Below are 11,874 nucleotides of genomic sequence, written 5' to 3'. Positions count from 1 at the left end.
CATACTGCATAATTTTGAGTGCAACTATTTCATAGTGATTAGGAAAAATTACTTTTAAATAGATATTTTTGATATCACCTAGAGCATAAATGCAAGCCAGCTATATTGGGTCCTCAACTGAAAGATAGTAATCTGAACTAAAAAAAATAATAGTCCATTTCCATATTTAAATAATAAAAATCCAAAAGGCAGAAACTTTGAACTTGGGATTGTCTCTGTCTGTTTCTTATGTGGTAAGGGATTTTCATAAGTAAATTTCAGAGGTAATTTTGACTTTGTGAGTGTTTTGCTTTATATGCTGTCTTTAGAAATTAACCTCCTCATAAAATCCAATCCCACTTTGCTATTTTGACATTTCTTTTGTCTGAAAGCATTCATTAACATTTCGCATAATTGCCCCATTTCCAGAGCAAGTATATAATTTCCTGCAGAGCGAAGACTTCGTGATGCATATCCAATAAAGTCCATCCTGTCTGCTAGTGGTTGATGCCTTAGTCTTACCATGGATTTAAAAGAGTTTTTTCTGTCATGGATCCTATTAGAGCTCATTGAGTCTCATTGGGCCTCTGTACCATTAAAATGTGGCCACCAGTAACTGCCATGTGTAAGGTATACTATTCCTCACTCATTGTTGCTCTCTAATGACTTCGTAGCTCTTTTCTGACTACATACTATAAGTGGTTGCCAAGTCAACATCTAAAATTTTAAGCAAAATTACTTAAAGTATTTTCATAACTTGCTTTTTTTAAAAGCAAGATAGTCATGCAAATATGAATTTAATTTTGATAATAATATTAGAGAATAGGGAAAGCCATAATATATTTAGGAGAACTTCTATTCTAGTGAAATAGGAAGTCAAAGGATGCGCTTATGGAAACAAAGATATTTTACTTTTTGACTAAAAAGTAAATTTCTCAGAGCTTCAAGAAGAATTTTCTAAAATTGAATATGCATATTTTTCCCTAAAACATTAAGAGCAATTTTAGAAACAGATTTCACATCATTATTTTTCAATTGATACAACTTATTACTGTTTTTTGTGTTCAAGCAAACTACAATTTAAAAGTTCTTTAATACTTACATAAAGTTATTCATCATATGGATAACTCTGGTATTTAGCCCATAGAATAGTGACAGATAACTCCTTATATGTAATTCTATTTTAGGCCTTGAAAGAAATGTATTCCTTGGCCAATCAATGTAGACCGCACAGAACCTCTATTGTTGTTGCACACTGACAGATATTTCGGTCAGTAGATCTAAGTTCCAGAAGCTGTGTTTTGGCTTCTTTTCTTCATATTTATACTTTAACACACTGCATCTCTGTCTTTAGTACCAGCAATCATAGCAATGTTTACATTCAGGCTGCTTGATTTCTGGTATCTGCCAAAAATTATAAAATGACCTTTGTTGGTTGTTAAATAAAAACCACTGTGACCGTTGATCTGCACAAGCTGAATAAAATTGTTCATTTTGTGCATTATTTATACTTAAATTTGTCCTTTGCAAATCAAGAATAGTCTGACATTCAGCAGTTGGTTTTTCTTGATCCTGTGCTGGTATGTAATGCTTTTTTTGCACCAGAAACAAACAAACAAGAGTAATAATGTTCCATCTTTACAAAATTCGTGAGAGGCAAACCCCCATTAACACATATGTGTATATAATTAAAACTGGTAAATATTGATGTTATTGCTTTATAGCTTGAAGTTATAGAGACATTATTCAATTTTCTCCATTCAGTAAGACTATTTAAAATAAGCCATCAATATATCTAAAAGAAGAGGTCATAAAACTTAAAAGTTTACTTTCTCTTAGGAAACATAGGATGAAAAGAAGCCAGCCAGGAAGATTTACAGACATGGAACCCTTGTAAAGTAATCCTAGAAGTGTCACTGAGTAAAGATAGCTACTTCCAGCTCCTTTAAGTCTGTAGAAGAGCAATTTATTTATTTATTTCTCTTCATATTTACATAGGCATCATTCTTCTTTAGCAATCACTACCTTCAAGGTAGCCACAATATCCTATTACTAAGCACCTAATGTGTGCAAGTCCCCACTTAAAGAGGTTATACGTGGCATACAAATATTAGATCTATAGCCATTGTTTGTAAGTAGAAAAAAAGTTGAGTATTGAACTTTCGGTCTGGTGATTAATAGGATAGTAAGAAGAATGAACCAGAAAATCAAACAATGTGTTTGCAGTCTGTTGTAACTTAGGTTCTTCTGGGAAGCAGAATCAGAGAGAAGTTTTTTATGCAAGTGGATGACTTTGGAGAGTGAGCCCAGGAATAGGGGAGGGGACCCTGAGAAGAGTGAAACAAGGGAGGAAGGAGATCTGAGCCAAGTGTGTTGTGCTTGAGTTGGCTATCCCTGTGGGCAATGGGAGCTTAGTTCTGGTGGAGGGACCTTCAGAATTCTCAATCATAGAAACAGAAGAGAAGAACAACCCAACTTTTACGGGCTACGATTAACACTGGAGGGTGTCAATTTTCTCTCCTTCAGGATTCTCACCAGGAAGCAGAGAATCCCTGAAACAAACAAGACAGACACACACTATAGCTGAGATGCAGTGCTGTCAAGAGACCCTGTGCTCAGCCGGTGGTTGACTCAGCGATGGCCAGAGTCCAAATGTGGGTGGATGAGATAGGTCAGGGGACTGGCAGATATCTAGTGCGATGCCCATCTGTGACACTTACTCATGAGGTGCATCACTTGTCTACTCTTAACACCTGTTTCCTCATCCTAAAAGAGATGGGGGTAACCTAGTCTGCCTATTTCCCTGAGTGATCGTTCAGGATTAATAGAAGCACTCGGCAGCAATTTAAAGAATAAGGCACTACAAAACTGAAGGGAGCTGAGGCTGTTCTAGACCTGAGACATGTAGAACTAGAGAGAAAACGGAGAACAAAGAGGAGGTCACAGAAAGCATCTAGCAGGCCATCGGAAGCCCCTGCCTATGATGTAGCAACTCTGTTAGCAACCATGGACCAGGAAAGGAAGACATGTACAAATGATGACAAATATCACATTTAGCATCTTGGAAAATAAATGTGCAAATTAAACAGATCAAATTATCTACCAGCTGGGATATTAGGAGATTGTTTCTTGTTTGAAATAAATATTGATTGAACTGATTTAACAAATGCCTAATACATGAAGACCGTAATGCCTGGTCTGCCTCTCAGACCAATTTAAGATCTTTTACATTGCAGTCATGTCCGTCTGCTCCTCAGCTTTAGAGATCAAATTCACTTTCTTCTGCAGTGTTTTGACAATTGAAAGTCTCCAGTTGGGTTATTAATTTTAGCCCCATTTGATCTCTGAGGATTCAGCCAGCAGCTACTCTCCCATCTTCAAATTACATGACAGTTATACTTTCATTTCTTCGGAACTTTTGCAAATTTAATGAGTGTTAAATGCCAACATTACTCTAAATTTTCTCTGAGCCTTAGTGGAGGTGCATATGCATGATAGATATAATCAAGGCTACCAGTGTTTCATAAGCCAGCTCTCCTTCCAGAAACTTGAAGACATTATGGAAGAACTTTGCAGGGGAGAGCCCAGAGAGGTACTTGGAGTGGAAGCAGGTCTCAAAGCCTAATAGCTGAACTTCTTCAAGCAGTGGCCATGTGGGCTTCCCTGTCTAGGATCCTAATGGCTCATCCTGCTTTTCCTTTCAGTTACCTGTCCCTGAAGAGATAGTGAAAAAGACATCACAAGGGAGAGGCACATGACCTAAAACTGTCAATTTAGTCTTCAATGGTGATATAAATGTTGTAGTAACCTTCCCTGTAATACCACCTCAGAGCAACCCTCAACCATTGTTATTCTTTTTTTTTTTTAAGATTTTATTGATTTATTTGACACAGAGAGAGAGAGAGAGAGAGATCACAAGTAGGTAGAGAGGCAGGCTGAGAGACAGGAGGAAGCAGGCTCCCCGCTAAGCAGGGAGCCCGATGTGGGGCTCCATCCCAGGACCCTGAGATCATAACCTGAGCTGAAGGCAGAGGCTTAACCCACTGAGCCACCCAGGTGCCCCAACCATTGTTATTCTTAAAAACCTTAATTCTATTTTTGCTTCAGCTTGAACAATCTCTGCATAATAAATATCTTTTTGTGTATATGGCATTTCATCCTAAAACTTCAAAAATGTTCAAAGAGTATCTAGTTCTTCTGTTTTGAGATTCTGTGAAAGCCCATCTCTCCATACATATGCTTTGGGATCTTAGCTATTCCTTAACCTAACATTAGCATGGCTGTAATATACCAGGAACTACATGGCTCTGGGGACGGAGAAGTGAAAGCTGGGATTGCCCACATCTTTAAAGGAAGTTCTAGTTTGATTTATGTCACAGTTGATTTTACTAAATAATAATAAAAATTGGCCTAGGTAACTTTGGGGATCCAGGGAGGGGGGCAGTGACCTCCAACTCAACTTGTAGTGGGTAGCAAATGTCTCACTAAGGACAGCTCCCGAGTAGAAGAGCAAGAAACAGATGGGAAAGAAGGCGGCAGGACCTCTCCATATAGATCCTGTCTTTTGTTCCAAGCAACTCCATGTGGCAGAAGGACAAAATTGATGCAGGAATAATGTATAAAAGCTAGAAGGCCAGGCAGAGCCATATGATCAAGGACTTTGAGTACCCTGCTAAGTTTTGGACAGTATCCTTTGATCCAGACAGAAGAGCTCTGTTGAAGTCCTGTTGAAGAGTCCCTCATCTTCTTAAAGTATCTTTTTATTTACTTTATAACTTTTGTGTCCAGTCATTCAACAAGCAAATATTGACCACCTAGTGGTCACTGTGCTAGTATGTAATAGGTACAGTGCTAGTTGTTGGGGATACAGGGATGAGTAAAGCACGGAGGTCCTGGTATCTACAGCAAGTGTGTGTGTGTGTGTGTGTGTGTGTGTGTGTGTGTGTGTGTGGTGTGTGACAGAAGAGAGAGAAGGAAATATCCAGTAATTTTAATAACAATATGATATGGTAACATAAAGGAGAAACACTGTTAAGCTGGCCCCACAGTGTTCAGGGAAGTCTTGGCAAAGAAGGCTTTACTCTGAAGCCGACTTTGTTAAACTTGGGTGTTCTAGCAATGTAAACTGTAGATGTGATAAACTATGACTTTCTGTAGGGTTAGCGTTCTTTTTCGTAGAACTGTCAACACCCACTGCAACCAGAAGCACACTTTCCTTTTCTTTCTCCCACCCCCCCCCTTTTTTGACGATTTTATTTATTTATTTGAGACAGAGAGGGACAGAGAGAATACACAGGAGCAGAGGAAGAGGGAGAAGCAGAATCCTCTGCTGAGCAGGGAGCCTGATGCCGTGTGGGACACCGTCCCAGGATCTTGGGATCATGACCTGAGTCAAAGGCAGGTGCTTAACTGACTGAGTCACCCAGGTGCCCCGAAGCACACTTTTCCTTATTACTCTGAAGCAAGCTAGATAAGATTTGCTCTGGATGTAGAGGTCATAGAGCAGTCTTGCTCCATGAGGGTGTGTGAATTATGATTCTTGCTGATGTGACTGCTGACCTGCATAGCGTGGAAATCAGAGAAGTGTACTTAGCGTTTTGCCCCTCCATTTTATTTGTAATGGGACATTCTGATTTCTGGACTTTTAAAATACACTGATCCTGATCTGGGTGGGGTTTAATTTGAAAGAGGGAGTCTTGCATAACATCGTTTTCCTTGACTTATAGATAATTAACCAAACATATCATAGACTTTACTCTTTGCCTCATACTGCATTCCTAATCCCTTCCTCTTGTATGTACCTGAATTCAACCTTTATTCTTATGGACTACTTAACATTCAGCTGAAAGTCACAGATCTCTAAGTAAGGTAAGAATTTCCTTCTAAGTTGTTTGTACTTAGATCTTAAAATCAGAAATGAATGAATCAAAAATACATGGTTTTATCTAACGCTTTATTTTTCTGTTAGGAAAAAGTTGTGACTGGTTATTTAAATTGATTTCATGCAAATCTCTATAGTACATATGTGCAAAATAAATGTTTAATAAAAGGTTGTTTTGAAGAATCAAGCTGAGATATTTCAAGTAAAAGAATTTACCAAAAATGATAAAATGCAAAAGATGAAGGTCCTCATGCTCTGATAAGATAGTGAAGAAAAGATGAGAAATGTCTGTTTTGAAAAGTATTTGGGGAAATTTATGTCTGAGAGTATATTCTTATTCACACTCTGTTTATCTAGTTACTCTAAGGAGGCTTATTGGCTGCCCCAAGGATACACTCCCACCCTCCCCCGCCCCCCACCAGCACTCTGTGGGGAAAAAAGGACTGTGGTAATGGTTTTCTAGCAGAATCAAGAGATCTTTGAATTCTAATATAAGAAACTGAAGTCTGTTAGATATTTACAGTGTCTTAAGGGAGGGTCATTAAGTTATCTCATTTTTAATGCCTAAGAAAGGATACAAGTTAGGATTTAATTATCAATAGGTTCCTATTATTTGGGACTTTGGACAAAAAAAAAGAGAATACTGAAAGATACCTTGGATTTTCTGTATTACCTGTACCTGATGAAGAAAACTTGAGTTTCCATATTTCCCAGAAACTTGGAGGAAATCATTTGTCAAGAACAGTAAACTGGTGTCATTTTACACATTTATAAGCATACTTTAATTAAAGGATGTAATAAGCTATAGTCCTTAAAAGTATAGTCTCCACAGTTAAATAATCCTTGATGTGAATACTAACTTCACCATTAGCTGTGTATTTTTTTCCTAAGCCTTTGTTTCCTAATATGATAGAACCTCCAAGGTTTGTTGAGAAGATTAAATGCAATGTAGTAAAGTGCTTGGTAAGGTGCCTGGTACATAGAAAATGTTCAATAAATATTTATTATTATGACTTCAGAATTCACATATGAAAGACAAATAATTTCCTAGTCTTATCATAATATGATATTATGATACCTTGTAATCCTTGTGTTCTAAGGGTTGAATGGGTCTGAAAGTAAATTAAAGCCCATAGTTGAAGACTGCACCTGGTTTCAGTGTGCAGCTCAACAGCATGTTCTATAGGTTGGCCTGAACTGGAGAAGGGACAGACTCCTGGGTTTGGTTTCCCCTGCAGATGCTTTGAGCAGACCACAATTGTATGAATATTTTGATCAATAACCAGGGATCCTGAAACTCCTGACTCCTGTTGTCAGCAACCAGGTGTACATTGTATACTAAAACATTAAAGGTGTTTTTCTTTCTGTGACTGCCAACCAACTGGAAATTCCCGAAGACTAGTCTAGGAGTGGGAACTTTGTTCTAAACTATTACATGATAGTACCCTCTTCTTTGAGACTTTGAAAGAATCTCTGTAACTTACATCCAACCTCAAACATACAGAAGTTTTACCCCACCTAGTGGGAATGAGTATCTCTTCTCTAGGAGGCCTCCAAACAGCCACCTAGGAGCCACAAAGAACCCTGTTAGTTTCTGACTTATTTTTAGTTCTGGGAAACCCAAACTGCCTACTCCAGCAAAACTCATTTCTCAACTTCTCCCAGGTGATGCTAGCCCTTGGGTGCATGCTCTCTAGGGCTCTCACCTGATTCCCTTACAAAAGAAAACTGAGACCTAAGTTTGTTCCATGCAATTGTAGCTAAAAACATGTATCACTCTAAAAATCCTGCTCTTCTGGTTTTCTTTAACTTTGGATTCTTCTTTCCAACACAAAACTGTCTTTTTAAAATATGTCCACCTTTCACTGGTATTCAGCTGTGATGTTTAGGTATTAAAAGTTCCTCTAATTTGGTCCAAACTAAAGTTCCAATACATTTTTTAGGACCTCTTTTACTCCAAGATCTTTAAAAATATGTGTATTTCTTTCTTTTGAGATAGACCTCACCCTTGGAGGCTTTCTTTTCTCTGGGTGTTCATTTCTGGCAAGTCTCTGTGATAATGCACTCGATTCCATCTCTCTCTATTAAAGAATAAGATGTGGCTAGTGGTGGAAGCTTCTCATCTCCTCAATTTCAGAACTTTTCTCTGTAAAACCTGTTAAATGATTCTGTAGAGGCTTACCCTTATATTCTGGGTAATGGGGGTTCCTCTGTCTTCACTCTTGAAGTCTCACAGTCTTAAATTGTAACCACTCCTTAGCAGTCATTTTGAGTTCAAACTCCAATTCCCCAACCCACAGGATATCAAGATTAAGCTGGAGATAGGTAAGCAAATGTGCATTTATAGCTTTATTGCTTTAATACTTTCTGTTTCACTTGGCATGTCTTCTCCATGGCCAGCCAGGTTCTGTCCTTCACATCATCTAAGACAAATGGGGTCCTTTTTTTTTAAAAAAAAAAAAAAAAAACAGAAGTTCTAGAACAAATCAGGGTACAAGAGGCAGCAACAGGATTTTTTTTTTTTAAAGATTTTATTTATTTATTTGGCAGACAGAGATCACAAGTAGGCAGAGAGGCTGGCAGAGAGAAGGAAGCAGGCTCCCTGTGGAGCAGAGAGCCCGATGCAGGGCTCCATCCCAGGACCTTGGGATCATGACCTGAGCCGAAGGCAGAGGCCTCAACCAACTGAGCCACCCAGGCGCCCCAAATGGGGTCCTTTTAATCTAATTTAACTTACACTTCTAAGGAACATTGCAGAGAACACCTTCTAAAGAAAAAAGCGCTCTTTCCTTACCTTTCTGGCCCATTCTTTATTTGCCTTAGCTGTAATCACTAAAATGTCCTGACAATTACAGCAAATCAATGTTACTGAGCCTGATTTTAGCAAGATTTCTCTCTATAGGATGTTAAGGCTTAATATCATTTCAAAAATTACGGCTTAACAACATTTCTTCTCTTGGAAAATACCGCTGTCTTATACACAGTTCAGTACTTTATTGAACATTCTATTCCCAGTTATATTTAAAATTTTACTTGTTGTTTTAGGACTACCTTAGGCACATGTTTTTCTTTTAAACCTATTATGATTAAATTGGGCCCTCCCCCCCCCATGCTATCCTAGTCCACACCATCACCACCAATGTTTGCATTTGAAATATTTTTAAAAACATTTTTCCATAAATAAACTTCTTTAATTTATATATTCTTTGAACTATTTCATCCAATCATCTGATCCTTAAAAAATTTGTTATGCCCTGGGACGCCTGGGTGGCTCAGTTGGTTAAGCGGCTGCCTTCGGCTCAGGTCATGATCCCAGCGTCCTGGGATTGAGTCCCACATCGGGCTCCATGCTCGGTAGGGAGCCTGCTTCTCTCTGTCTCTGCCTGCCACTCTGTCTGCCTGTGCTAGCTCTCGCTGTCTCTCTGACAAATAAATAAATAAAAATCTTTAAAAAAAATTGTTATGCCTTTTTTAAAACTGTGCTACATATTTTTAAAAATCTAAAATTTTAATGATAATTTACCTATAATTATGTAAGAACTTTTTACTGTAACTTTTGATAAAACCTCAAAGTTCTCCTCACTCTATATTTCTAACACAGGCAACAAGTTAAAATGTTTATTAAAGCTATCTCATCCGTTTAAAACATTCTAATGTGAATTAATACAAGAAGAAAAGATGCCCCTTTTTATTAGCAAAATATTTAAAATATCTAATGCTGATGATGTTGAGATATGATAAACACTTCCAAACATGACTAGTGCAGTATATATCACAAACCTCTTTTTGAAAGAGGATCTCAGTAAATATAGAACATGTATAAACCTATAGTTAATATGAAATTCATAAAATGCTAAGAAACAATATACAAAGCACCTTATTTCAGACCTGGTGAGGTACTAGAAAGATCATCTCCTGGTGGGTGATTGAATAGAGTTCTAAGGGCTAAGATGGTACTGGTTGTTAACCTTTTTCATCTGCAATACAGTATTTGCCTGTGGGACCTGTAGATAATAAAAAAATAAACATTTTTTATTCCCAAGATTTATATCCCTTTTGACTGTAAGACAAAAAGCCTTTGGCAACTTCTAAAATTCCATCTCGTAATTATTGGTAAGGGGGCCTCATTTCTGAGTTCCAAGGATTTTACACTGACTAAAACTTATTGTGTGTGTACTATATGCCAGACATTGTTTTGTTTTTGTTTTCTAAGATTTTACTTATTTACTTGATAGAGTGTGAGAGTGAGAAAAAGAGAGAGCATAGAGTGAGAGGGAGACGCAGACTCCCCTATAAGCAGAGAGCCCAACATGGGGCTTGATCCCAGAACACTGAGATCATGACCCAAGCTGAAGGCAGATCCTTAACCAACTGAGTTACCCAGGCATCCCCTGATATAGTTTTTAAAACTTTTATACATATTAATTTGTTTAATCCGCCAAACCATCCAAGGGTTTATTCTCATTTCTGTTCAGTGCCACAGATGTGAGTGTAAGAGCCAGGTCTGTATCCAACAATCTTATTCCTCAGTGGTCTTTCTCAATAAGATCATTTATCGTATGCTTATATCCCTTCCACCCAGATGTTATTGGATAAGATCATTTATCGTATGCTTATATCCCTTCCACCCAGATGTTATTGGATAAGATCATTTATCATATGCTTATATCCCTTCCACCCAGATGTTATTGGATAAGATCATTTATCGTATGCTTATATCCCTTCCACCCAGATGTTATTGGATGTTATGTTAAACTCTCAGGTGCCATAATTTCTGGAGAGTTAAATTACAGGATAGCTTCCATCTACAATGTATAGATTTAATATTTATCCATGAGTAAGCGTATAGTCAAAATATTTATCAGCCTTTAAGGCAGTGGCACTAGCCAGTCAGTGGAGACACCACCTAATCAGAATGCACCATAAACAACCAGTAAGGGAAGGAATCAAGATGGCAGAGAAGTAGCAAGCTGAGACTACATCAGGTAGCAGGAGATCAGCTAGATAGCTTATCTAAACATTGCAAACACCTACAAATCCAATGGGAGATCGAAGAGAAGAAGAACAGCAATTCTAGAAACAAAAAATCAACCACTTTCTGAAAGGTAGGACTGGCGGAGAAGTGAATCCAAAACGACGGGAAGCTAGACCATGGAGGGGGAAGGGCCGGTTCCCGGCAAGCAACGGAGCACAAAAACAGGACTTTTAAAAGTCTGTTCCACTGAGGGACATTGCTCCAGAGGCTAAACCAAGGTGAAGCCCACGTGGGGTCAGCGTGGCCCCAGGTCCCGCAGGGTCACAGAAGGATCATGGGTGTCGGAGTGCCACAGAGTTGCAGGTATTAGAACGGGGAAGCTGGCTACAGAGACAGAGCTGAGGAGTGAGCTCTCAGCTCGGGGTTAACTTGAACCCATCACAGGCTGGGTGAGCTCGGAGCGCGGCTGGAGGCCGGGTATACGGGAGTGATTGGGCGTTGTTCTCTGGGGGTGCACTGAGGAGTGGGGCCCTGGGCTCTTGGCTCCTCCGGGCTGGACACTGGGAGGCCGCCATTTTCATTCCTGTCCTCTGGAACTCTATGGAAAGTGTTCAGGGAACAAAAGCTCCCTAAAACGAACCTGGAGGATTACTTAGTCCGGCCCCCGGTAAGGGCAGTGCAATTCTGCCTCGGGCAAAGACACTTGAGAGTCACTACAACAGGCCCCTCCTCCAGAAGATCAACAAAAATTCCAGCCTGGATGAAGTTCACCTACCCAGGAAAGCAGGTTCAAAACCAAGGACAGCAGCGGAATTCCAGAGGAGGAGAAAGCAAAGCGCGGAACTCATGGCTTTCTCCCCATGATTCTTTAGTCTTGCGGTTAATTTAATTTTTTTTTCAATTTTTTTTCTTCTTCTGCTAAATTTTTTTTTTAAACTTTTACCCTTTTCTTTTTTAACGTTTTTTAGCTAGTTTATCTAATATATATATTAATTTCTTTTTTATATATTTTCTTTATTTGTTTTATTTTTTTAATTTT

The 11,874-nt window shown here is 38.7% G+C and overlaps 1 protein-coding gene across 9 annotated transcripts in view; it reads left to right on the top strand.

The window, feature by feature from the left end:
- The first annotated feature begins 5,682 nt into the window (after positions 1-5,682).
- The window catches only part of HHLA2 (HERV-H LTR-associating 2), a 90,820-nt gene continuing 84,628 nt past the window's right edge, over positions 5,683-11,874 (top strand). For 4 of the 9 annotated variants that reach the window (XR_006817970.1, XM_046001582.1, XM_046001583.1 and 1 more), the window contains exon 1: positions 5,688-5,847. The gene's annotated coding sequence lies outside the window, so the exon portion shown is untranslated. Of the gene's footprint in view, positions 5,848-11,874 lie in introns of all 9 variants that reach the window. The other 5 variants (XM_046001587.1, XM_046001586.1, XM_046001588.1 and 2 more) reach the window with 2 other exon arrangements.

The sequence above is a fragment of the Meles meles genome, chromosome 4, assembly GCF_922984935.1.
Source record: "Meles meles chromosome 4, mMelMel3.1 paternal haplotype, whole genome shotgun sequence".
Taxonomy (NCBI): Eukaryota; Metazoa; Chordata; class Mammalia; order Carnivora; family Mustelidae; genus Meles; species Meles meles.
This window is presented reverse-complemented; position numbering and strand designations above follow the sequence as displayed.